This window comes from Neovison vison, chromosome 4, assembly GCF_020171115.1.
Source record: "Neovison vison isolate M4711 chromosome 4, ASM_NN_V1, whole genome shotgun sequence".
Taxonomy (NCBI): domain Eukaryota; kingdom Metazoa; phylum Chordata; class Mammalia; order Carnivora; family Mustelidae; genus Neogale; species Neogale vison.
Window position 1 is genome coordinate 91076468 of NC_058094.1, and position 24582 is coordinate 91101049.

Sequence of the window (24582 nt, forward strand, 5' to 3'; positions counted from 1 at the left end):
TTAATTAATTAACTTATTTCTTTGAGAGAGACAGCGAGAATGCACACAACCAGGGGGGAGGGCAGAGGGAGAGGCAGGCTCCCCTCTGAGCACGGAGCCCGCTGGGACTCGACCTGAGCAGAAGACAGACCCTTAAGAACTGAGCCCCCAGGCTCCCCGTCCTCCTGACTTTATATGAAGTGAGGTCCCCTTTACTCACTTCTGGAAAAGAGTAGGGGGAGGGGAGGGGAGGTCTCTCTGGGCGGTGTCACGGGCCCACGGACTAGCTAATGGGACCGACCTCGGGCTGACTCCGGAACGGCTCCGTGTATTCGCTCCACGAACGCTGAGCTTCTGGGTCTGGCATCGGGGCACAGGGGACGCGATGGGAAGGTCCGTCCTCCTGCAGCCTACGGTCCGCGGCACAGAGGCGTGGGGCAGCGCGGCATGGCCGAGGCCGCCCAGAAGGAGCGAGGTGCAGGGCCTGGGGCGCACCAGGGGAGCTTCTCCAGGGGCCTCGCGTGCAGCGATGCAGAGAGACCGAGACAGAACCCGGGGAGGCCCCGCGGGTTCGGAGAGCTGCGGTCCCGCGCCCCGGAGCTCGCGAGCAGGCGCGCTGACTGCAGGACCGGTATCCGACTCGGCTGCGAGCGGGGGCGCCACCAGCTATGTGCGCACCACCCAGTCTATGCAGCTTTGTTTCAGCCATGCATGGACGAGACAAAAACTGGAGCACAGAAGTGGGTGTCGCCGTGACGGACACCTGGAAAATGCGGCCGTGGCGGTGGACCCACTGCTGGGCAGAGGCTGGAGGCGCTGGGAGGAGCCAGGAAAGGGTTAGCGTTAGGGTCTGCTGCGCTGACGGGCTGATTCCGTGCGGGGCGGGAAGGGGCGGAGGGGGCTGGAGAGCTCTAACCCAGGGGAATTGGGGGTAAATCGGTTGGTGGAAATGGGGGGATGAGGCCATCCTGACGGCCTCTGCCTCAAAGCGGTAAAGAACAAGGCTCAGGTGGGCTCCTATCCTAGTGGTTTACTGACGGTTGGGGTTAGGTTGGGGTTAGTTTAGGGTTAGGGTTAGGCTTCCAGGGGATGAAATCCAATGCTTGGCTCAAGTGCTTCCCAAGCAAGCTGTGGAAGGTGCGCCTTGGCTGCTCTGGACTGCTTATAGCAAAATGTGAGAAGAGATGATGAACATTTTTTCATGTGTCTGTTAGCCATTTGTACGTCTTCATTGGAGAAGTGTCTGTTCATATCTTCTGCCCATTTTTTGATACGATTGTCTGGTTTGTGTGTATTGAGTTTGAGGAGTTCTTTGTAGATCCTGGATATCAACCTTTTGTCTGTACTGTCATTTGCAAATATCTTCTCCCATTCCGTGGGTTGCCTCTTTGTTTTTTTAACTCTTTCCTTTGCTGTGCAGAAGCTATTGATATTGATGAAGTCCCAAAAGTTTATTTTCGCTTTTGTTTCCTTTGCCTTTGGAGACATATCTTGAAAGAAGTTGCTGTGGCTGATATCGAAGAGATAACTGCCTATGTTCTCCCCTAGGATTCTGATGGATTCCTGTCTCACGTTGAGGTATTTTGTCCATTTGAGTTTATCTTTGTGTATGGTGTAAGAGAATGGTCGAGTTTAATTCTTCTACATATAGCTGTCCAGTTTTCCCAGCACAATTTATTGAATAGACTGTATTTTTTCCACTCTATAGTTTTCCTGTTTTGTCGAAGTTTAATTGACCATAAAGTTGAGGGTCCATATCTGGGCTCTCTACTCTGTTCCACTGGTCGATGTGTCTGTTTTTATGCCAGTACCGTGCTGTCTTGGTGATCACAGCTTTGTAGTAAAGCTTGAAATCAGGTAACATGATGTCCCCAGTTTTATTTTTGCTTTTCAACATTCCCTTAGCGATTCAGGGTCTTTTCTGGTTCCATACAAATTTTAGGATTATTTGCTCCAGCTCTTTGAAAAATACCAGTGGAATATTGATCATAATGGCATTAAAAGTATAGATTGCTCTAGGCAGTATAGACATTTTAAGAATGTTTATTCTTCCGATCCAAAAGCATGGAATGGTCTTCCATCTTTTTGTGTCTTCTTTGATTTCTTTCTTGAGTGTTCTGTAGTACCTTGAGTACAGATTCTTTACCTCTTTGGTTAGGTTTTTTCCCAGGTATCTTACAGTTCTTGGTGTTGTAGTAAATGGAATTGATTCTCTAATTTGCCTTTCTGTAATTTCATTGTTATTGTATAAGAAAGCCTCTGTTTTCTCTACATTGACTTTGTATCCTGCCACATTGCTGAATTGCTATATGAGTTCTAGTAGTTTGGGGGTGATGTCTTTTGGGTTTTCCATATAAAGAATCATGTCACCTGCGAAGAAAGAGATTTTGACTTCTTCATTGTCAATTTGGATGCCTTTTGTTTCTCTTTGTTGTCTAATTGCTGTTGCTAGGACTTCTAATACTATGTTGAACAAGAGTGGTGAGAGTGGACATCCTTGTTGTGTTCCTTATTTCAATGGGAAGGCTGCAAGCTTTTTCCCATTGAGGATGATGTTTGCTGTGGGTCTTTCATAGATAGATTTAATGAAGTTCAGGAATGTTCCCTCTATCCCTATACTTTGAAGCGTTTTAATCAGGAACAGATACTAGATTTTGTCAAATGCTTTTTCTGCATCAATTGAGAGTACCATGTGGTTTTTCTATCTTCTCTTATTGATTTGTTCTATCACATGGATGGATTTGCAAATGTTGAACCATCCTTGTAGCCCAGGGATGAATCCTACCTGGTCATGGTGGATAATCTTTTTAATGTACTGTTGGAGCCTATTAGCTAGGATCTTGTTGAAAATCTCAGCATCCATATTCATCAGTGATATTGGTTTGAAATTCTCCTTTTTGGTGGGGTCTTTGCCTGGTTTGGGGATCAGGGTAATGCTGGCTTCATAGAAAGAGTCTGGAAGTTTTCCTTCTGCTTCAATTTTTTGAAACAACTTCAGGAGAATAGGTGTTATTTCTTCTTTGAAGGTTTGTTAGAATTCCCCAGGGAATCTGTCAGGTCATCACTAGCCATCAGGGAGATTCAAATTAAAACCACATTGAGAAATAAACTTACACGTTAGAATGGCCAAATTAGCAAGACAGGAAAAAACATGTGTTGGATGGTATGTGGAGAAAGGGGAACCCTCTTACACTGATGGTGGGAATGCAAGTTGGTGCAGCATCTTTGGAGAACAGTGTGGAGATTCCTCAAGAAATTAAAAATAGAACTTCCCTAAGACCCTGTCATTGCACTACTGGGTATTTACCCCAAAGATACAGATGTAGCGAAAATAAGGGCCATCTGTACCCCAATGTTTATACCAGCAATGTTCATGGTCACCAAACTGTGGAAAGAACCAATATGTCTTTCAGTGGACAAATGGGTAAGGAAGATGTGTTCATTACATTATGGAGTATTATGCCACCATCAAAAAGGATATATACCCAACTTTTGTAACAACATGGATGGGACTGGAAGAGATTATGCTTCATGAAATAAGTCAAACAGAAAGAGTCAATTATCATATGGTTTCACTTATTTGTGGAGCATAAAAAATAGCATGGAGGAAAAGGGGAGTTAGAGAGGAGAAGGGAGTTGTGGGAAATTGGACTGGGAGGTGATCCATGAGAGACTATAGACTCTGAAAAACAATCTGAGGGGTTTGAAGTGGCGGGGGTGTGGGAGGTCGGGGTACCAGGTAGTGGGTATAATAGAGGGCACGGATTGCATGGAGCACTGGGTGTAGTGCAAAAATAATGAATACTGTTATGCTGAAAATAAATAAAAAATAAATTTAAAAAATGTGAGAAGAGAGACGTTAAATTATTAAAAGAATAGTGGGGTGGACATGGCTTGGGGACAAGATGGCGGGGTAGTAGGAAGAGGCGTCTTTTCAGCCAGTACCCCAAAGTGAGCTGATTACCTACCTAAGAACTCCGATCACCCATGAAATCAGCCTGAGATCAGAATTATACACGTCTGGATCTCTACAGGGGCAGAAGATGCCAGTGAGCAGGTAAAGCGGAATGGGAACTGCGGACTGATATCGAAAGATAAACAAAAGGGGGACGGAGCCACCAGTGGCGACCAGTGGGAAAGTAATACCCCAATCCGAGCGAGAGCGCCCTGCGTCTGGGGACCAGCAGTAACTCAGAGACTGGTTGAAAGCACTCCAAAAGATCAAAGGATCGCGGGGGGAAATTGTGGGAATTGGGGCGGCTAGGGAGAGGGGCTTAAGTCCCCGGTCCCAGACGGCCTCCCCGGCGCTGAGGCAGAGAGAGTACGGGGGAGAAACCGCTCCTGGTCCCTAAGCCGCCAGCGCGCCCCAGGGCGTATGGGTTCAGGCTCCTGTGAGGGGATAGGAGCCGCGCCGGTCTGCGGAACGCACGCTAGCCCTACCACAAAGCTTGAGATACGCGCGCACATCCCTCACTCTCCCCCGAATTACTGAGGCCCGGCGGGCGCTCCTTGACCCGCGCCATTGTTTCAAAGCCTAAGCCGTGCGCGCACTGGCGCGCAAACGCACGCAACTCTTCCCCGGACAGAGGCGCGCAAAAGCCCAGCCTGGGGCTCACGGACCCGCGCCCCGTTCTCAGTGCCCCAGACGCGTGCCCGACCCACAGCCGCCTCTGAAAAGAGGTGCACGCAAGCTGGGCACTCCCAGCCCAGGCCGGCGGCAAAATCTCAGTGTGCGATCGCTGCTTGGAACCTTTCTGGCGGTCGGGAGCTCCCAGACAGCCGCCACTGCCTTGGCTTTGGGGACGAGCAAAAAATCCTGCGCCACAGGGTCTGCACCTTGGAACCTGCGCTGCCAGCGGCCAAGGGGGAATTTATTCAGCTTCTGCACCCAGACTGAGGCTTCTCTCTGAGACGGAGATCAGGGTGCGGTTTGATTTCTTCTAATACTACAAAAACCATCAAAGGCGGTCAAGGTGAGAGGGAAAAAAGTGAACAAGCAAAAAAACCGCCAGAGAACAAAAGCCTGAAAAAAAACAGTTTCCCCAGAGCCCAACCCCTTGAGGGGGGCGGGGGGACTCAACTCAGGAAACATCATTGACTGACAACCCACGTGGCAGGCCCCTCCCCCAGAAAACAAACCCCACCACTACTTCATAGGAAAACTTGTATTGTTCACTCGTTTCCACTATTCCGGTTCATATTTTATTTTATTTTATTTTATTTTTTTACACATAGGTAATTTTTTAACCTATCTACCATCACAGCGAGCTGTACAGTACATCAAATTCCATAATACCTTTCTAACCTGAACTTTTTGATACATACACCTATGTTTTCTTTTGAATTTTTATTTTTTCAGTTCCCTTTTTTAAAAAAATTTAGTTTAGTTTAGTCTAGTATATTCCTTTTTATTTTTATCCTCTAATATTCATATAGAGTTAACTTCAAAGTAATCCCCTTTTCCCAATCAATACTACCCCTATAGGTAAACCAATTTTTAATCCCCTTTATCTTAGGAAAGTTGAGTCCTTTAACAAAGACATCAAGATACATCCAGGAAGAACCAAAACAACCTTCATCGCACACACTGAGAATTTATAAGAACTCTCCAATCTTCTTCAACCAGTGTTTCTGTGTTTTTTGTGTTTGTCCTGATAGCATATAAATTTTACACTTGTGGTTCTTTTTGACGAGGTTCTTTCTTTATTTGCATATATATATATTTTTTTCTTTTTTTCTCTTGCCATATAATTGTATCAGTCTTTTTATCTCTTTTTGTTTGTCTACTTCATAAATCTTACCTTGGGGCCCATCTGGGCTGAACCTTCTCTTTCATCTTCCCTTTCTTTCCTGTCTCTCTCTCTCTCTTTTCTTTTTTGTTTTTCTTTTTCTTCTTTTTCCTCTTTTTCTTTTCTTTTGTCTCTCATTTGGGTGGGGAATCCTGATTGCTCAGAAGTGTTCCAGGGTGCTCCTTCACTGCACCAGAGCTGATACATCCAGCTACATCTGTTCAGTCTTCTCCCACCAAAATGACTCGGAGGAGGAATGCCCAACAGAAGAAAAATACAGAGGATGGACCTTCTGCAACAGACCTAACTGCTATCAACATAGACAATATGTCGGAAAGAGAATTCAGGCTAACAATTATCCAGGCAATAGCTAGGTTGGAGAAAGCCATGGATGACCAAACAGAATTGATTAGGGCCGAACTGAAAGCGACCAGACAGGATGTTCACAATGTTAGGGCGGAGCTTAAAGCTATCAGGGAGGAGGTCCACAATGCCCTCAGTGAGTTCCAATCTAATCTAAACTCTCTCAAAGTTAGGGTAACTGAGACAGAAGATAGAATTAGTGATCTTGAAGACAAACAGATAGAGAGAAAGGATCAGGAGGAAGCCTGGAACAAAAAGCTTAGATCCCACGAAAGCAGAATCAGGGAAATAAATGATGCCATGTAGCGTTCCAACGTCAGAATTATTGGAATCCCTGAAGGGGAGGAGAAAGAAAGAAGTCTAGAAGATATCATGGAACAAGTCCTTCATGAAAACTTTCCGAATCTCGCGAATGAAACCAGCGTTCATGTACTAGAGGCTGAACGGTCTCCACCCAAGATTATACATTCCAAAAAAACAACACGACACCTGATAGTCAAATTGAGGAATTATAATTGTAGGTATAATCTCTTGAAAGCTGCCAGGGCAAAGAGGCTCCTTACTTACAGAGGGAAGCCCATCAGAATAACGTCAGACCTGTCCACAGAGACCTGGCAAGCCAGAAGAGGCTGGCAAGATATATTCAGGGCACTAAATGAGAAGAACATGCAGCCAAGAATACTTTATCCAGCAAGACTGACATTCAAAATGGATGGAGAGATAAAGAGTTTCTAAGACCGTCAAGGCTTAAAAGACTATGCAACCACCAAGCCGACACTGCAGGAAATATTAAGGGGGGTTCTATAAAAGAGGAAAAATCCCAAGAATAGCATTGAACAGAAATATAGAGACAGTCTACAGAAAGAAAGACTTCAAAGGTAACTCGATGTCAATGAAAACGTATCTATCAATAATCACTCTCAATGTGAATGGACTAAATGCACCCATAAAACGGCACAGGGTTGCAGATTGGATAAAACGACAGGACCCATCCATATGCTGTCTACAAGAGACCCATTTTGAACCTAAAGATACACACAGACTGAAAGTGAAGGGATGGAGCAGCATCTTTCATGCCAATGGGACTCAAAAGAAGGTTGGGGTAGCAATTCTCATATCAGATAAATTGGACTTCAAACCAAAGACTGTAGTCAGAGATACAGAAGGACACTACATAATCCTTAAAGAGACTATCCACCAAGATGATCTAACAATTGTAAATATCTATGCTCCCAATATGGGAGCAGCCAATTACTTAAGAAAACTGTTAATCAAGATAAAGAGTCATATTGATATGAATACACTAATCGTAGGAGATCTTAACACACCTCTTTCAGAATTAGACAGATCATCGAAGCAGAAAATCAATAAAGAAACAAGAGCATTGAATGACACATTGGACCAGATGGACCTCATAGATATATACAGAACATTCCACCCTAAAACAATAGAACACTCATTCTTCTCAAGTGCACACGGAACCTTCTCCAGAATAGACCACATACTGGGTCACAAATCAGGACTCAACAGATACCAAAAGACTGAGATTATTCCCTGCATATTCTCAGATCACAATGCTTTGAAACTGGAGCTCAATCAAAAGGAAAAGTTCAGAAGGAACTCAAACACCTGGAAGCTAAAGACCACCTTGCTTAAGAATGCTTGGATCAACCAGGAGATCAAAGAAGAACTGAAACAATTCATGGAAACCAATGAGAATGAAGACACTTCGGTCCAAAACCTATGGGATACAGCAAAGTCTGTCCTAAGGGGAAAATATATAGCCATCCAAGCCTCGCTCAAAAGAATTAAAAAATCCAGAACACAGCAGCTGTCTCTACACCTTAAAGAACTGGAGGATCAACAACAAATCAAACCAACTCCACACATAAGAAGGGAAATCATCAAGATTAGAGCTGAGATCAATGAGGGAGAAACCAGAGATATAGTAGAACGTATCAATGAAACTACAAGCCGGTTTTTTGAAAGAATTAATAAGATCGATAAGCCACTGGCTACACTAATCCAAAAGAAAAGAGAGAAAGCCCAAATTCATAAAATTATGAATGAAAAGGGAGAGATCACAACTAACACCAAGGAAGTAGAAACAATCATCAGAAGTTATTACGAACAGTTATATGCCAATAAGCTTAGCAACCTAGATGAAATGGATGCATTCCTGGAAAAATATAAACTACCAAAATTGAACCAGGAAGAAATCGACAACCTGAATAGACCGATATCTAATAACGAGATTGAATCAGTGATCAAAAACCTCCCAAAAAACAAGAGCCCAGGACCTGACGGATTCCCTGGGGAATTCTACCAAACCTTCAAAGAAGAAATAACACCTATTCTCCTGAAGCTGTTTTAAAAAATTGAAGCAGAAGGAAAACTTCCAGAATCTTTCTATGAAGCCAGCATTACCCTGATCCCCAAACCAGGCAAGGACCCTACCAAAAAGGAGAATTTCAGACCAATATCACTGATGAATATGGATGCTAAGATTCTCAACAAGATCCTAGCCAACAGGATCCAACAGCATATTAAAAAGATTATTCACCATGATCAGGTGGGATTCATCCCTGGGCTACAAGGATGGTTCATGATTCGCAAAACAATCAATGTGATACAACAAATTAATATGAGAAGAGAGAAGAACCACATGGTCCTCTCAATTGATGCAGAAAAAGCATTTGACAAAATCCAGCATCCGTTCCTGATTAAAACGCTTCAAAGTATAGGGATAGAGGGAACATTCCTGAACCTCATCAAATCTATCTATGAAAGACCCACAGCAAATATCATCCTCAATGGGAAAAAGCTTGCAGCCTTCCCATTGAGATCAGGAACAAGACAAGGATGCCCACTTTCACCACTCTTGTTCAACATAGTATTAGAAGTCCTAGCAACAGCAATCAGACAACAGAGAGAAATAAAAGGTATTCAAATTGGTAATGAAGAAGTCAAACTCTCTCTCTTCGCAGATGACATGATTCTTTATATGGAAAACCCAAAAGAATCCACCCCCAAACTACTAGAACTCATACAGCAATTCGGCAACGTGGCAGGATACAAAGTCAATGTGCAGAAATCAGTGGCTTTCTTATACACTAACAATGAAAATACAGAAATGGAAATTAGAGAATCGATTCCATTTACTACAGCACCAAGAACCATAAGATACCTGGGAATAAACCTAACTAAAGAGGTAAAGGATCTGTACTTGAGGAACTACAGAACACTCATGAAAGAAATTGAAGAAGACACAAATAGATGGAAAACCATTCTATGCTCTTGGATTGGAAGAATAAACATTGTTAAAATGTCTATACTGCCTAGAACAATCTATACTTTTAATGCCATTCTGATCAAAATTCCACCGGCATTCTTCAAAGAGCTGGAGCAAATAATCCTAAAATTTGTATGGAATCAGAAGAGACCCCGAATCGCTAAGGAAATGTTGAAAAACAAAAATAAAGCTGGCGGCATCACCTTACCTGATTTCAAGCTTTATTACAAAGCTGTGATCACCAAGACAGCATGGTACTGGCATAAAAACAGACACATAGACCAGGGGAACAGAGTATATTGCCCAGATATGGACCCTCAACTCTATGGTCAATTAATCTTTGACAAAACAGGAAAAAATATACAGTGGAAAAAAGACAGTCTCTTCAATAAATGGTGCTGGGAAAACTGGACAGCTATATGTAGAAGAATGAAACTCGACCATTCTCTTACACCGTACACAAAGATCAACTCAAAATGGATAAAAGACCTCAGCGTGAGACAGGAATCCATCAGAATCTTAGAGGAGAACATAGGCAGAAATCTCTTTGATATCAGCCACAGCAACTTCATTCAAGATACGTCTCCAAAGGCAAAGGAAACAAAAGCGAAAATAAACTTCTGGGACTTCATCAAAATCAAAAGCTTCTGCACAGCAAAGGAAACAGTCAAAAAAACAAAGAGGCAACCCACGGAATGGGAGAAGATATTTGCAAATGACAGTACAGACAAAAGGTTGATATCCAGGATCTGTAATGAACTCCTCAAACTCAACCCACATGAAACAGACAAACACATCAAAAAATGGGCAGAAGATATGAACAGACACTTCTCCAATCAAGACATACAAATGGCTATGAGACACATGAAAAAATGCTCATTATCATTACCCCTCAGGGAGATTCAAATTAAAACCACATTGAGATATCACTTTACACCAGTTAGAATGGCCAAAATAAACAAAACAGGAAACAACATGTGTTGGAGAGGATGTGGAGAAAGGGGAACCCTCTTACACTGTTGGTGGGAATGCAAGTTGGTGCAGCCTCTTTGGAGAACAGTGTGGAGATTCCTCAAGAAATTAAAAATAGAGCTTCCCTATGACCCTGCAATTGCACTCCTGAGTATTTACCCCAAAGACACAGATGTCGTGAAAAGAAGGGCCATCTGTACCCCAATGTTTATAGCAGCAATGACCACAGTCGCCAAACTATGGAAAGAACCAAGATGCCCTTCAACGGATGAATGGATAAGGAAGATGTGGTCCATATACACTATGGAGTATTATGCCTCCATTAGAAAGGATGAATACCCAACTTTTGTAGCAATATGGACGGGACTGGAAGAGATTATGCTGAGTGAAGTAAGTCAAGCAGAGAGAGTCAATTATCATATGGTTTCACTTATTTGTGGAGCATAACAAATAGCATGGAGGACAAGGGGTGTTAGAGAGGAGTAGGGAATTTGGGTAAATTGGAAGGGGAGGTGAACCATTAGAGACTATGGACTCTGAAAAACAATCTGAGGGTTTTGAAGTGGCGGGGGCGTGGGAGGTTGGGGTACCAGGTGGTGGGTATTATAGAGGGCACGGCTTGCATGGAGCACTGGGTGTGGTGAAAAAATAATGAATACTGTTTTTCTGAAAATAAATAAATAAATAATAATTAAAAAAAAAGAATAGTGGAACTCAAAGATTTCACAAATTCTCAGCTTATCCATGTTGCAAAAACAGAGAACACTGGTGTGTGGTCTGACTGCAGGGTCAGCCATCTCCACAGAAGCCATAGCTGTTCTCCGAGACAAGGGAACATGCAGTTCAGAGACGCACAACGCTGCCACAATGGTGGAAGGTTTTCGGCAGGTGCCTGGGGTCCTCGGTCGGTGCTGCCCCAGGTGTGGCTCGGTGAGACTTGTGTGGTGCCCACTGCAGTGGCCTGCACTCCAGAAGGTGCAGGCCAGCTGCGGGGCCATCTCTGCCCAGTGTTCACTGCATGGGCTCAGGGTGCCAGACACCTCTGCCAGGTTTTGAAGGACAGAGATGGCCAGCGCCATGGGCACAGGACACCAGGCCTGGAGAGCTGCCAAGGGCCATCCCATGGTGTTACCACCCCATTGTGCTTGCGAGGCAGGCACTGTACTGAAGAGATCATTCTTAACCCTTAGATCTTGTGAAGTTTGCCTTATGGATTGACTTACTTGGGATCCCTGTCTCCTTTCTTCTTCACTATTTCTCCACTTTGGAGTGGGAACGTGTCCCATTGTCGTGTCAGGGAATCACATAACTTATGTGGCTTCAGAGGTTCCCAGGCAGAGAGGAATCTGCTTCAGGAGGAATCCTACCTCAGGTTCGACGTTGGAATTAGACTTCAGAGCAGGTGCTGGAGTGGGTTAAGACTCTGGGACTGTTGGGACTGTCTGAGTGCATCTGAAGGTAGGAAGGACATGCATTTTATGTCAGGGGATAAATTCTGTCCTCCCAAAATTCATGTTGAAATCTTAACCCCCTTTGGGAAGGTGAGGTCATGAGGGTGAAGACCGTAATTGGGATTAATGCCCTATAGAAGACATGTCTGGGGGCTCCTGTTCTCCTTCTGCCTTACTGAGGACACAGTGAGAAGATGGCTTCTGAAGCATGAAGTGGCTTCCCCACAGACTGAGTCTTACCGACACTGCCGACTGTGATGGACATGTGTATGGGTGAAGCCCCCAGCCTGTTCTGTACTTGTGACAGTGCCAGTATAGACCAAGAATGGTCACCTGTGGCGTGGAAAATCCTCCCCAGAAGCAGACAGAGCTCCTGGGGCCCTGGAGGCATTTAAGGTGAGGACTGCAGTGTTCTCTCATTTCTGTATTTACCGGTATGTGTATGCATGTGCTTTTTTCTAGTCAAATAGTGCATAAATATGACTGTTTGAGACAGCAAATGTGACAGGAGGCAGCATTCTGGTTTTACAGAAGCTTACTTTCTGGGATAGAGTCAGAGATAGGGTTGAAGTTTGGGTTTAGGGTTAGGGTTAGAGTTAGGTTGAGGGTTAGGGTTAGACTGGGTTAGTGTCAGGGTCAGGATTAGGGTTAGGGGTAAGTGTTAGGGTTAGAGTCAGCTTTAGGTTTCGGGTCAGGGCCCATGTTAGGGTCAGTGTCGGGATTTTGTTTAGGGTTAGGGTTTGGGTCAGGCTCACAGTCAGGGTCAGGGTTAGTGTTAGGATCAGGGTCAGGGTCAGTCTTATGGTCAGGGTTAGGTTTAGGGTCAGGGTCAGCTTCAGGGTCAGGGTGAAGGTCAGGTCCAGGATCAAGTTTAGGGTCAGGGTCAGGCTTTGGTTTAGGGTAAAATTTAGGTTCAGGATCAGGGTTAGGATTGGGTCAGGGTTAGGGTAAGTGTTAGGGTCAGGGTCAGGGTTAGGTTCAGGGGGAAGTTTTGGGTTTGGGGTTAGGGTTAGGTTTATAAGTAGGTTTATGTTTAGGATTAGGATTAGACAGTGTTAAGGTCAGGGTTAGGGTTTGGGTTAGGGTAGGAGTTAGTGTTAGGGTTAGGGTGAGCATTAGGTTTAGGTTCTGGCTCCATATTAGGGTCAGGGTTAGAGTTACCTTTAGGGTTAGGGTTACGGTCAGGTTCACATTCATGGTAGGGTTAGGGTTAGTGTCAGGGTTAGGTCAGGATCAGGGTTAGGATTTGGGTCAGAGTCAGGGTCACGGTTAGGGATGAGTCAGGGTTAGGTTAAAGTCAGGATTAGGCTTACGTTCAGGGTCCGAATCAGGGTCAGCATCATGCTTAGGTTTAGGGTTAGGGTTCAGGTCATGAGCACAGTCAGGGTCAGGGTCAGGGTTAGAGTTTACTGTTTGGGTTTGGTTTAGGATTAGGGTTATGATTAGGGTTTGGTTTAGGGTTCAGTGTTAGGATTTGACTTAGGGTTCAGGTTCATGCTCATTTTGGGGTTTAGGGATATGTGTTTGGGTTCGGGTTCTGCCCGGGTTTGACTTAGTATTGGGGTTCTGGTTCCAATTAGGATTTGGCTCCAGATGGTAGCTCGGGGCAGGTCCATCTGTCCTTCTAGTGCTGACCTTCCTTCTCCTTGGCCCTCTGTCATTGTGGTTCTTCTCCACCTCCTCCTTAAACTCTAAGGAATGTCCTCAGGAGCAGGGTGGCAGGAGTGGGGTCTCAGTAGGTCCTACTCTGATCTTGTGTTCCAGACAGCACTGAGATAGTAGCTACAGGACATTCTGTCATGAGGACTAGGATGAGGATCCCATCCATCTCCTTGTGCAAGAACACTGTTCCATTCCCTCCTGTCCCAACCACTACTGTGCCAAATAGTACTGAAAACATATCTGTGGCCAACCGAGCCAGAGTTTATGGGGGTGAGTCCCAGGCTGAGCCCTGCTAGGTGATAGGTGCCCCTGTGGCCTGGGATGGGTGCTGCTCACTGTTGCCCAGACAGGGATGCATGTGTCCCTTCTCTCCAGGGGACCTTCATCGGACCTCTGCTTCCTCACGTTCTTCCCAGGGCTGCTGGTCCCCAGACCAGACACCTGCCAGTCTGAGGGTGACCAACACTGCCTCCCCAGGGTTTCCTTTGCCTGTGTCCTTCCCCGGGAGCTCCTGCATCTCCTGACACATACTCCCTCTGTCCCTCTCCTCCCCGTTGAACTTGCACGTGTTTAGTCATTGTCCCTCTCTCTGTCTCTCTGGGACCCAGTGACTTGGAGCATGGATTGGAGCAGACCCGTGGGAAACCTTTCTCTGGCCTAGGGTTGTGAGCAAAGCTTTTGCCCTCTGTGGTGTGTTTTCAAGCTTCCTGCATTTACCAGGCTTATGTGTGGGTCACAGGAGGAAACAGCCGTGTTTTGTCTGGGGACCGACTGTGGTGTCCCAGCAGGAACAGGGGCGTTGGCCCCGAGATTGTGCCCAGAATTCCTAAAGGGGTACCTAGGATGACATCTCCTCTGTATTCCATTGGGTGTCTCAACATCCAATAAGGGAAATTCTATGTCAAACAGTAAGAAGAAACAACAAAACCAAACCAAACCCAAAACCAAACCCCAAACAAGAGCCCTTTGAAAACATGTGCAGACACGAAGGCACCTCTTGAGGGATTCCACTTCCAAAAACCTCCAGAACACGTGCAGGAACAGAAGGAGAAATCAGCTTAGGGGTTGCAAGGGGCCAGGTTTGGAGAACAAAGGGGCAGGAGGGCTTGGGCTCAGGGTCTCCTATGGGAAAGGAGGTATCCTGCAACGATGTTCTGTGGTGTGGTGGCACAACATTGGGAAAGTACTTCATGCTCATGATGTGTTCAAGGGAAAACAAGAGCTTTTATTTAAAATAAATAATACACAGCATACAGGAGATGGACGGCAACTAGAACGCTGACTACATACAGGAGAGGAAGAACACAAGGGGAGGGGATGAAACATTCTGGAAAGATGTCAGGGTCAGGGGATGGAACTGACAGTATTTTTGTGGGGAGATCTCCCCATAGAGTTGTGCGCTCTGGATGTGGGTCTGGAGGCCCCGCAGGAGAAGGTGTATGGGCAGAGGTTGGGCTAGGGGCGGGGACAGGGTCAGCTGTAGTGGCCAGTGCAGGATCCAGAGCAGGAGTTGGGTCAGAGACAGGAACAGGAGCACAGGCAAGGGCAGGGATAGGAGTAGGATCAAATGATAGGGACTGGGTCTGGGGCGGGAACAGGGGCCTAGGCAGGTGCAGGAATAGGGGCAGAGGTCCTGGCAGGGCCAGAGGAAGGCATGGCGGCAGTTGAAGGGGAAGAAGCAGGGGCAGGGTCTGGGTCTGGGGCAGGAACAGGGGCGCAGGCAGGGGAAGTGGAGGCCGTCCTGGCAGGGGCAGCGGCAGGGGTAGGACTTGGGTCTGGGGCAGGGACAGGGGCAGTGGCTCTGGCAGGGAAAGGAGAAAGGACAGGGGCAGGGACAGATGCAGGGGCAGGGGAAGGGGGAGGAGCAGGAACTGGGGAAAGTGCATTGGTGAAGACTGGTGCAGGGTCAAGGGCAGGAACTGGGTCTGGGGTAGGAACAGGGGCACAGGCAGGGGAAGGGGAGGCCATCCTGGCAGGGGCATGGGAAGGGGCAAGAGAAGGGACAGGAACAGGGGTAGGACCTGTGTCTGGGGCAGGTACAGGGGCAGTGGCCCTGTCAGGGAATGGAGAAGAGATAGGGGCAGGGGAAGGGGCAGGAGCCGGAGCTGGGGCAAGTGCAGGGGTGAAGGCCGTTGCAAAGTAAAGGGCAGGAGTTCAGCCTGGGGCAGGAATAGGGGCACAGGCAAGGGAAGGGGAGACCATCCTTGCAGGGGCACGGGCAGGGGCAAGGACAATGGCAAGGGCAGTAACAGGGGTAGGACCTGGGTCTGGGGCAGGTGCAGGGGCAGGGGCAAGACTTGGGTCTGGGGCAGGTGCCGGGGCGGGTGCAGGGGCAGTGGTCCTGTCAGGGAGAGGAGAAGTGATAGGAGCAGGGGAAGGGGCAGGAGCAGGAGCTGGGGCAAGTGTAGGGGTGATGGCCGGTGCGAGTTCAAGGGCAGGAGCTGGGTCTGGGGCAGGAACAGGGTACAGGGAGGGGCCGGGGAAGATGTGGGACCAAGGGACAATCTGGGTCAAGGGCCAGAACAGGAGCACAGGGAGGGGCAGGGGAAGTGGGAGTCGCTCTGTCAAGGGCAGGGGAAGTGGAGCAGCAGGAGCAGGGGTGGGGGCAGGAGCAGGAGCCAGCTCTCCCTGGACAGCATCAGCATCTCTGTGGGCAGGCGCCTGGGAAGCTGTCGGCTCACGGTCTCTTGCCAAAGTGTCTCCAGACACGATGTCCCCCTCCGGAGTTGCTGAAGTTGGGAGTGGGTCTAGCTCCTCCACTGGAGTAGCTGTGAGAGGAGAGAAGGTCACCCGCGGGCCTGCCTCTCCAAGTGGCTTTGCAGAGACAGAACACAGCCCAGGGCCTCCTGGAGAAGCCGCAGCAATGAAGGAACCCTCCACGGGACCACTCCCCAACTGCAGTCCACCCTCTGGGTGCTCCGAGACAAGTCTTGGCTCCTGACCCCACACCAGCCCGTGGGGGCTTCTCCCTTTGGGGCCCAGCACCGACCCCTCAGGGCCAGGGTTAGGATTAAGGTCAGGGTTAGGTTTCAGATAAAGGGCCAGGTTCAGGGTTAAGGACAGGGCCAGGGTGTGGTTTAGGGTCAGGGTCAGTGTTCGGTTTAGGTTCAAGCTTAGGGTCAGGGTGAGGGTTAGGCAAAGTTCAGGGTTAGGGATAGGGTCAGGATGAGGTATAGGGTCAGGGATAGGGTTAAAATTAGGGGTTAGGTTTAGAATTAGAGTTAGGTTGAAGGTTAGGTTTAGATTGGGTTTGGGTCAGGGTCAGTGTTAGGTTTAGTGGTTAGTGTCAGGGTTAGGGTCAGCGTTTGGTTTCGGGTTATGACCCGTGTTAGGGTCAGGGTCAGGTTTACATTTAGGTAGGTTTAGGTTTAGTGTCTGGCTCAGTTAGGGTCAAGGTTAGTGTTAGGTTCAGTGCCAGGTTCAGGGTCAGTGTTAGGGTGAGTGTTAGGTTTAGGGTCAGGGTCAGGGTCAGTGTCAGGGTGAAGGTCAGGTCCAGGGTCAGATTTAGGGTCAAGGTCAGGTTTTGATTTAGGGGCAATATTCAGGTCAAGGTCAGGGTTAGGTTTGGGGTAGGGTTAGGGTTAGGGTCAGGGTCAGGGTTAGGTTCAGGGGAAAGGTTTGGGTTAGGGGTTAGGGTTAGGGTTAGAAGTAGGGTTATGGTTAGGGTTAGGATTAGACTCGTTAGGGTCAGGGTTAGGGTTTGGGTTAGGGTCAGGGTTAGTGTTAGTGTTAGGGTCAGCATTAGTTTTAGGTTCAGGGTCCGTGTTAGGTTCAGGGTTAGGGTTACCTTTAGGGTTTGGGTTAGGGTAGGCTCACAGTCACTGTGATGGCTATGGTTAGGGTCAGGCTCACAGTCACGGTCAGGGTTAAGTTTAGGGACAGGGTTAGGTCAGGGTCAGGGTTAGGATTAGGGTTAGGGTCAAGGTCATGGTTAGGGACGCATCAGGGTTAGGGTAAGGTAAGGGTTAGTTTTAGGTTCAGTGTCCGGATCAGGGTCATTGTCAGGCTTAGGTTTAGGGTTATTGTTTGGATCAGGATCACAGTCAGGGTGAGGTCAGGGTCATGGTCAGGGCTAGGGGTAGGCTTTGGGTCAGGCTCACATTCAGCATCAGGGTCAGAGTTAGGGGTTAGTGTTAGATTTTGCCCCGCACCTGGGACATTGTCCCGTCCCTGCAGGTCTCAGTATAATCCCTAGGCAGAGGGTGCAGTCCTCACACCCGGTCCCATGTGGTCAGCCTTATCCTTGTGTTTGAACATGAGCTGCGCACCAGGCATCTGACCCCTCTTCAGCCTGCTCCTGCTCGGGGCGTCTCCACCCCCGATGAGCTCTCTTTACACACACACACAGAAACACACACACACACACACACACACACACACACACATGAAGAGGAGACCTAGGGCTACACGGGTCGATCAGAAGGTGTGGGACTCTCTGACTCTAAGCCCACCGTGTCACCTTTTGATTCTTTTTGCCAAAGGGACAGAGGCTTTGGAGAAGCCTGACATGACCTTCCCTGTGAGGGATCATGTCTGGCGGGTGAGCTCTCCTCTGCCTGCATCCTCTGGGCTTTGGTAGACAGCACAAGAACAAGTCGCATCCTTCAGGATGTGTCCAGAAATGAGCTGGGTGTGTATGTGGGGGGGTTCTCTGGAATGTGGGTGCCTGGATACGTGGGTTCCAATTCCGTTGGGCTCTGTCATCAAGGAAGTGAGGTCACCACTACCTGGGTGCTCCTTACCGGACTTTCTGCTCCTACCAGAGCTTCCTGAGGTCGCCCCAGTCCCAGCTGCTCAAGGTTCACCCTCCACCTGATGCCCTGTCCATCCAGTGACCCCCCACACAGCCTCCCTCCAGAGCCTGGGAGGCCTGGATGCAGCTGTTGTCCCCGGGCATTCCAGAATCTGTTGTCCCAGGGCGGATGGCCCGTGTGACTGAGAAGGGGACAAAATGTTTGGATGTCATTTCCAAGCTGATGGAGGAAAGTCTGGGACTTCTGCTCGTTCCCTCTCTCCTGTGTTCAGTGTTTGTCTCTGTCTTTGTCTTTGTCTCTGTGTCTGCATCTGTGTCTGCCTCTGTTTTTGTGTGTCTCACAGGAGCAGGATCTGTGGGCTCCAGGGCTGATGGGAGAAACCTCCGAAGTCTCCCTTGTCCCTGTTTCCCTCTCCTGGGCTGGTGCTTGGTTCCTTGCTAAGTAAGGCCGTCTCACCTGAGTAGAGCACCGATTCTGGAACCTCTTCTCAGTGGGGACCCTGAGGCTGCAACAAGGAGGGTCCTGACCTTGGTTCTCAGTCCAGGGGCCATGTGCTCTGCCACATTCTGCAAGCCAACAATGTCAGCCCCCCGAGCCTGCAGGCTGTCTTCTGCTCAGAAGGACCTCGAGGGAGTAGAAAACATTTTCCCTAGACTGGGAGCACAGTGGGTCAGTGATAGAGATTCAAGTCCAACAGGCTCTTCTACAAGCCTGTGGGAGACTAGGGACACCCTGTCTCTATGGCGCCATTGACAGAAGAGTAAGGAGAGGCCTTTGGTGTTGTAGCCCTGTCCGCACTGGGGGGTTACCTCTTCCTACTTCCAGTAGTACAGGGTAGTGATGGACACCATGCCCCAGACACTGTTCCCTCCCAGTGCCCTGGCAAAGCCCCTGGGCCACTTGGGGACCCCTTGACTCTAAGCCCGTCCTGTCTCCCCTCCCCATGCTTTGGATCTCGGTCCTAGCCAGGAGTCCTGATGCCCCTGAACCCATGGCCGTGCTGTCTTCAACCTCTTTGTTCTTCCCCCCCTTGTTACCCACCATTTTCACAGGGTGTCTCCACCTCTGACCCCTAGGTGGGCAGAGCGGGGTGTGTGTATGTGTGTGTGTGCGTGCTCAAACACATATGCCTCTAGCTTCCTGGGGATGCCCGAGTTCATGTCCCCACATGGGTGGGGATGGGTAGCTTTCCCCATGGATCTGAGGAGCTCTCATCCTCCAAGCAAACAACTTGGGAGGGTCAAGGATTGCCTAGGCCTGGAGGGAAGCTCTGCTCCTTGGACTCTGTACCCGTCTTTTGTCCTGGGCCAGTCACTGCCTCTCTTGACCACAGGTTCCCAACTGTCCCTGAGGGATGGATATGGTAATTCTTGAACCTGGCCGTTCCTCCAGGGGTAGGTGGAGGCGGAGGAAAGTTGCACCAGGCACAAAGACCTCCCTTCAGAGTGGTCCAGGTGTGCACAAGAGACCTGCACACAGCCCCTGTACTTTGACCTAGCCTTGTGGTGGTGTATGTATGCGACCATGGCACTGTCCCTGACTGGTCACCCATTTTCCCTCACCTCTGCCAGGTGCTCTGTGGCCCCAAAGTCTGCTGAGCACCGGAACCGTGCCTATCCTAGGAAGCAAGGCTCAGGGTATATGGCCAGGCAGGTTGGTCATCGAGTTCCCCCACCCAGATGGCCTGGAATCACAATCCCTCCCATGGTCCCACTTAATGTGGGGCTGAGCCAGAGGACTTGGAGACATCAGTGGAGGCCAAGTCAGGGCAGAGAAACCAGTGGGTCCCTTCAACTTCTCTCTCCGTCTGTTTGGAATTCCTTGTTGTTCCCTGGGACAGAGGTCCAGACTGTCCTTCGATTTAGCCCTGGTTTGAATCAGTGGGTGGGAAGGAGGACAGCGAAGGTTAGGGTTTGGGTTAGGGGTTTGGGTTAGGGTGAGGGTTACAGTTAGGGTTAGGGTCAGGGTCATGGTCAGGGTCAGGGTTAGGGTTAGAGTTAGGGTAAGGGTCAGGGTTAGGGTCAGAATCAAGGTCAGGTTCAGGGCCAGGTTTAGGGTTAGGGTCAGTGTTATGATTAGGGTCAGGGCCTGGGTCAAGTTTAAGGTCAGTGTAAGGGCCAGGGTTAGTGTTAGGGTCAGGGTTAGGATTAGGGTCAGGGCCAGGGTCAGTGTTAAGGTCAGGCGAGGGTTTGCTTAGTGTCAGGGTCAGGGTTCGGTTTAGGTTCAAGGTTAAGGTCAGGGTCAGTGTTAGGCAAGGTTCAGGGTTAGGGATAGGTTCAGGGTGAGGGATTGGGTCAAGGATAGGGTTAAAGTTAGTGTTTAGTGTTATGGTTAGGTTAGAGTTAATTTGAGGGTTAGGTTTAAACAGGGTTTGGGTCAGGGTCAGGGTTAAGGTTAGGGGTTAGTGTTAGGGTCAGGGTCAGCGTTAGGTTTTGTGTCATGGCCCGTGTAAGGTCAGGGTCTGGTTTAGGGTCAGTGTTAGAATCAGGTTTAGGTTTAGGGTCAGGCTCATGTTCAGTGTGAGAGTTAGGGTTAGTGTCAGAGTAATGGTCAGGGTCTGGGTTAGGATTAGGGTCAGGTTCAGTGTTAGGGTCATGGTAAGTGTTAGGGTCAGGGTTAGGTTATGGTCAGCTTTACGTTTAGGTTCTGGGTTAGGATTAGGGTCAGGATCAGGGTTAGTTTTCGGGTTAGAGTTCTGGTAAGGCTCACGGTCTGGGGCAGAGTTAGGTTTACGGTCAGAGTCAGGGTCAGTGTTAGGTTCAGCGTTAGGGTCAGGGCTAGGGTTCCGTTTAGGGTCAAGGTCAGTGTTCTGTTTAGAGTCAAGGTTAGGGTCAGGGTCCGGTTTAGGCAAAGTTCAGGGTAGGCTTAGGGTATGCTCAGGGTCAGGGATAGGGTCAGTGTTAAGGTTAAAGTTTGGGGTAAGGGTTAGGGTTAGAGTTAGGTTAATGGTAGGGTTAGACCTCGTTAGGGTCAGGGTTAGGGTTAGGGTTAGGGTAAAGGTTTGTGTTAGGGTTAGGGTCAGCGTTATGTTTAGGTTCAGAGTCCGTATTAGGGTCAGGGGTATGGTTACCTTTAAGGTTAGGGTTAGGGTCAGGCTCACAGTCAGGGTCAGGGTTAAGGTTAGGTTCAGGGTTTGGGTCAGAGTCAAGGTCAGGGTCAAGGCGAGGGTTAGGGTTAGGGTCAGGTTTAGGATTAGGGTCAGGGCCAAGATCAGGGTTAAGATCAGGGTCAGGGCCATGGTTAAGGTTAGGGTCAGGGTTCGGATTAGGGTCAGGGCCAAGATCAGGGTTAAGATCAGGGTCAGGGTTCAGTTTTGGGTCAGGATCAGGGTTAAGTTTAGGTTCAAAGTTAAGGTCAGGGTCAGGGTTAGGCAAATTTCAGGGTTAAGGATAGGGTCAGGGTGAAGGATTGGGTCAAGGATAGAGTTAAAGTTAGGGGTTAGGATTAGGGTTAAAGTTAGTTTGAGGGTTAGGTTTAAACAGGATTTGGATCAGGGTCAGGGTTAGGTTTAGGGTTTTGTTTTAGGTTTAGGGTCAGTGATAGGTTCATGTCATGGCCCGTGTTAGGGTCAGGGTCAGTGTCAGTTTAGGGTCCAGTTTAGGTTAGGGTCAAGCTCACAGTCAGCGTGAGGGTTAGGGTTAGTCTCAGAGTAATGGTCAGGGTCTTGGTTAGGATTAGGGTCAGGTTCAGTGTTAGGTTCAAGGTCAGGGTCAGGGTTAGGGTCAGGGTTAGTGTAAGGTTAGTTTTACGTTTAGTTTCTGGGTTAAGATTAGGGTCAGGATCAGGGTTAGCTTTAGGGTTAGGGTTCTGGTAAGGCTCACGGTCTGGATCAGAGTTAGGTTTAAGATCAGAGTCAAGGTCAGTGTTATGGCCAGGGTTAGGGTTAGGGTCAGGGTTAGGATTAGGGTCAGGCCTAGGGTCAGGGTTAAGGTCAGGGCCAGTGTTCGGATTAGGGTCAGGCTTAGGGTTCGGTTTAGGTTAAAGGTTAAGGTCAGGGTCAAGGTTAGGCAAAGTTCAGGGTTAGGGATAGGGTCAGGGAGAGGGATAGGGTCAAGGATAGGGTTAAATTTAGGGGTTAGGGTGAGGGTTAGAGTTAGGTTGAGGGTTAGGTTTAGACAGGGTTTGTGTCAGGTCAGGGTCAGGGTTAGGTTTAGGGGTTAGTTTTAGGGTTAGTGTCAGCCTTAGGTATTGGTCATGGCCCGTGTTAGGGTCATGGTCAGGGTCAGTTTTAGGGTCAGGCTTACGTTTAGGGTCACGCTCACTCTCAGTGTGAAGGTTAGGGTTAGTATCAGAGTAAGGGTCAGGGCCAGGGTTAGGATTAGGGTCAGGTTCACTGTTAGGGTTAAGGTCAGGGTCAGGCTTAGGGTCTTGGTTAGGGTAAGGTCAGCTTTACGTTTAGGTTCTGGGTTAGGATTAGGATCAGGTTCAGGATTAGCTTTAGGGTTAGGTTTCTGGTAAGGCTCACGGTCTGGGTCAGAGTTAGCTTTACGGTCAGAGTCAGGGTCAGTGTTAGGGTCAGGGTTAGGGTCAGGGCCAGGGTTCGGTTTAGGGACAGTGTAAGTGTCCTGTTTACAGTCAAGCTTAGGGTTATGGTCAGGTTTAGGCAATGTTCAGGGTTAGGGTATGGACAGTGCCAGGTTTAGGGTCAGGGATAGGGTTAAAGTATGGGGTTAGGGTTAGGGTTACGGTTAGAGTAAAGGTGAGGGCTAGGGATAGACCGGGTTAGGGTCAGTGTCAGGTTTAGGGTTAGGGTTTGTGTTAGGGATAAGTTCAGCGTTAGGTTTCGGGTCAGGGTCCGTATTAGGGTCAGGGTCAGGTTTACGTTTAGGGTTAGGGTTAGGGTCAGGCTCACAGTCAAGGTCAGAGTTAGTGTTAGGGTCCGTGTCAGGGTCAGGGTGATGGTCAGGGCCAGTGTCAGGTTTAGGGTCAGGATCAGGCTTTGTTTTATTGTCCAGATTCGGGTCAGGGAGAGCGTTAGGTTTTTCTCAGTGCTAGGGGAGGTGTTAGGTTTAGGATCAGGGCCAGGGTCAGGTTTAAGGTGAGGGTCAGGCTTTGGTTTAGGGTCAATGTTCAGTTCAGGGGCAGGTTTAGTTTCAGGGGAAGGTTTAGGTTTAGGTTTAGGGTTAAGGTTAGAAGTAGTGTTATGGTTAGTGTTAGGGTTAGACAACATTAGGATCAGGGTTTGGGTTTGGGTTAAGGTAGGGGTTAGTGTTACGGTAAGGATCAGTGTTAGGTTTAGGTTCAGGGTCCGTATTAGGATCAGGTTTAGGGTTACTTTACTTTTAGGGTTAGAGTCAGGCTCACAGTCAGGTTCAGGGTTATGTTGGGGTCAGGGTTAGGTCATGGTCAGAGTTAGGATTAGGGTCAGGGTCAGGGTAACTGTTAGGGTGCATCAGATGTAGGGTAAGGACAGGGTTAGGTTTAAGTTCAGGGTTCGGATCAGGGTCAGCATCATGCCTAGGTTTATGATTAGTGTTCAGATTAGGATCACGGTCAGGGTCAGGGTCAGGGTCATGGCTAGGGGTAGGCTTTGGTTCAGGCTCATAGTGTCAGGGTCAGGGTCAGGGTTAGGGGTTAGTGTTAGGGTTAGCCTCGCACCTGGGTCACTGACGCATCCCTGCGGGGTCTCAGGTAAACCCTGGGCAGAAGGGTGCAGCCCTCACACCCGATCCCACCTAGCCAGCCTTAACCTGGGGTGTGAATATGACCTGCCCACCAGGCATCTGACACCTCAACAGCCTGCTCCTGCTCGGGGCATCTCCACCCCTGATGAGCACTCTTTACACACACACACACACCACACACACACACACACACACGCACACGCACACGCACACGGGGAGGGAACCTAGGGCTACACGGGTCGATCAGAAAGTGTGGGACTCTCTGACTCTGAGCCCCCCGGTGTCACCTTTTGATTCTTTTTGCCAAAGGGCCAGAGGCGTCTGGGAACCCTGACATGACCTGCCCAGTGAGGGGACGTGTCTGGTGGGCGAGCTCTCCTCTGCCTGCATCCTCTGGCCTTCGGTAGACAGCAAAAGAACATGTCGCTTCCTTCAGGATGTGGCCAGAAATGAGCTGGGCAGGGGAGTTTTCTCTGGAATGTGGGTGCCTGGATAAGTGGGTTCCAATTCCGTTGGGCTCTGTCATCGGGGAAGAGAGGTCACCACTGCCTGGGTGCTCCTTACCAGACTTCCTGCTCCCACCAGAGCTCCCTGAGTGCGCCCCTCCCCCAGTTGCTCAATGCTCACCCTCCACCCCATGTCCTGTCCATCCAGTGACCACCACACAGTCTCCCACCAGCCCCTGGGAGGCCTGGG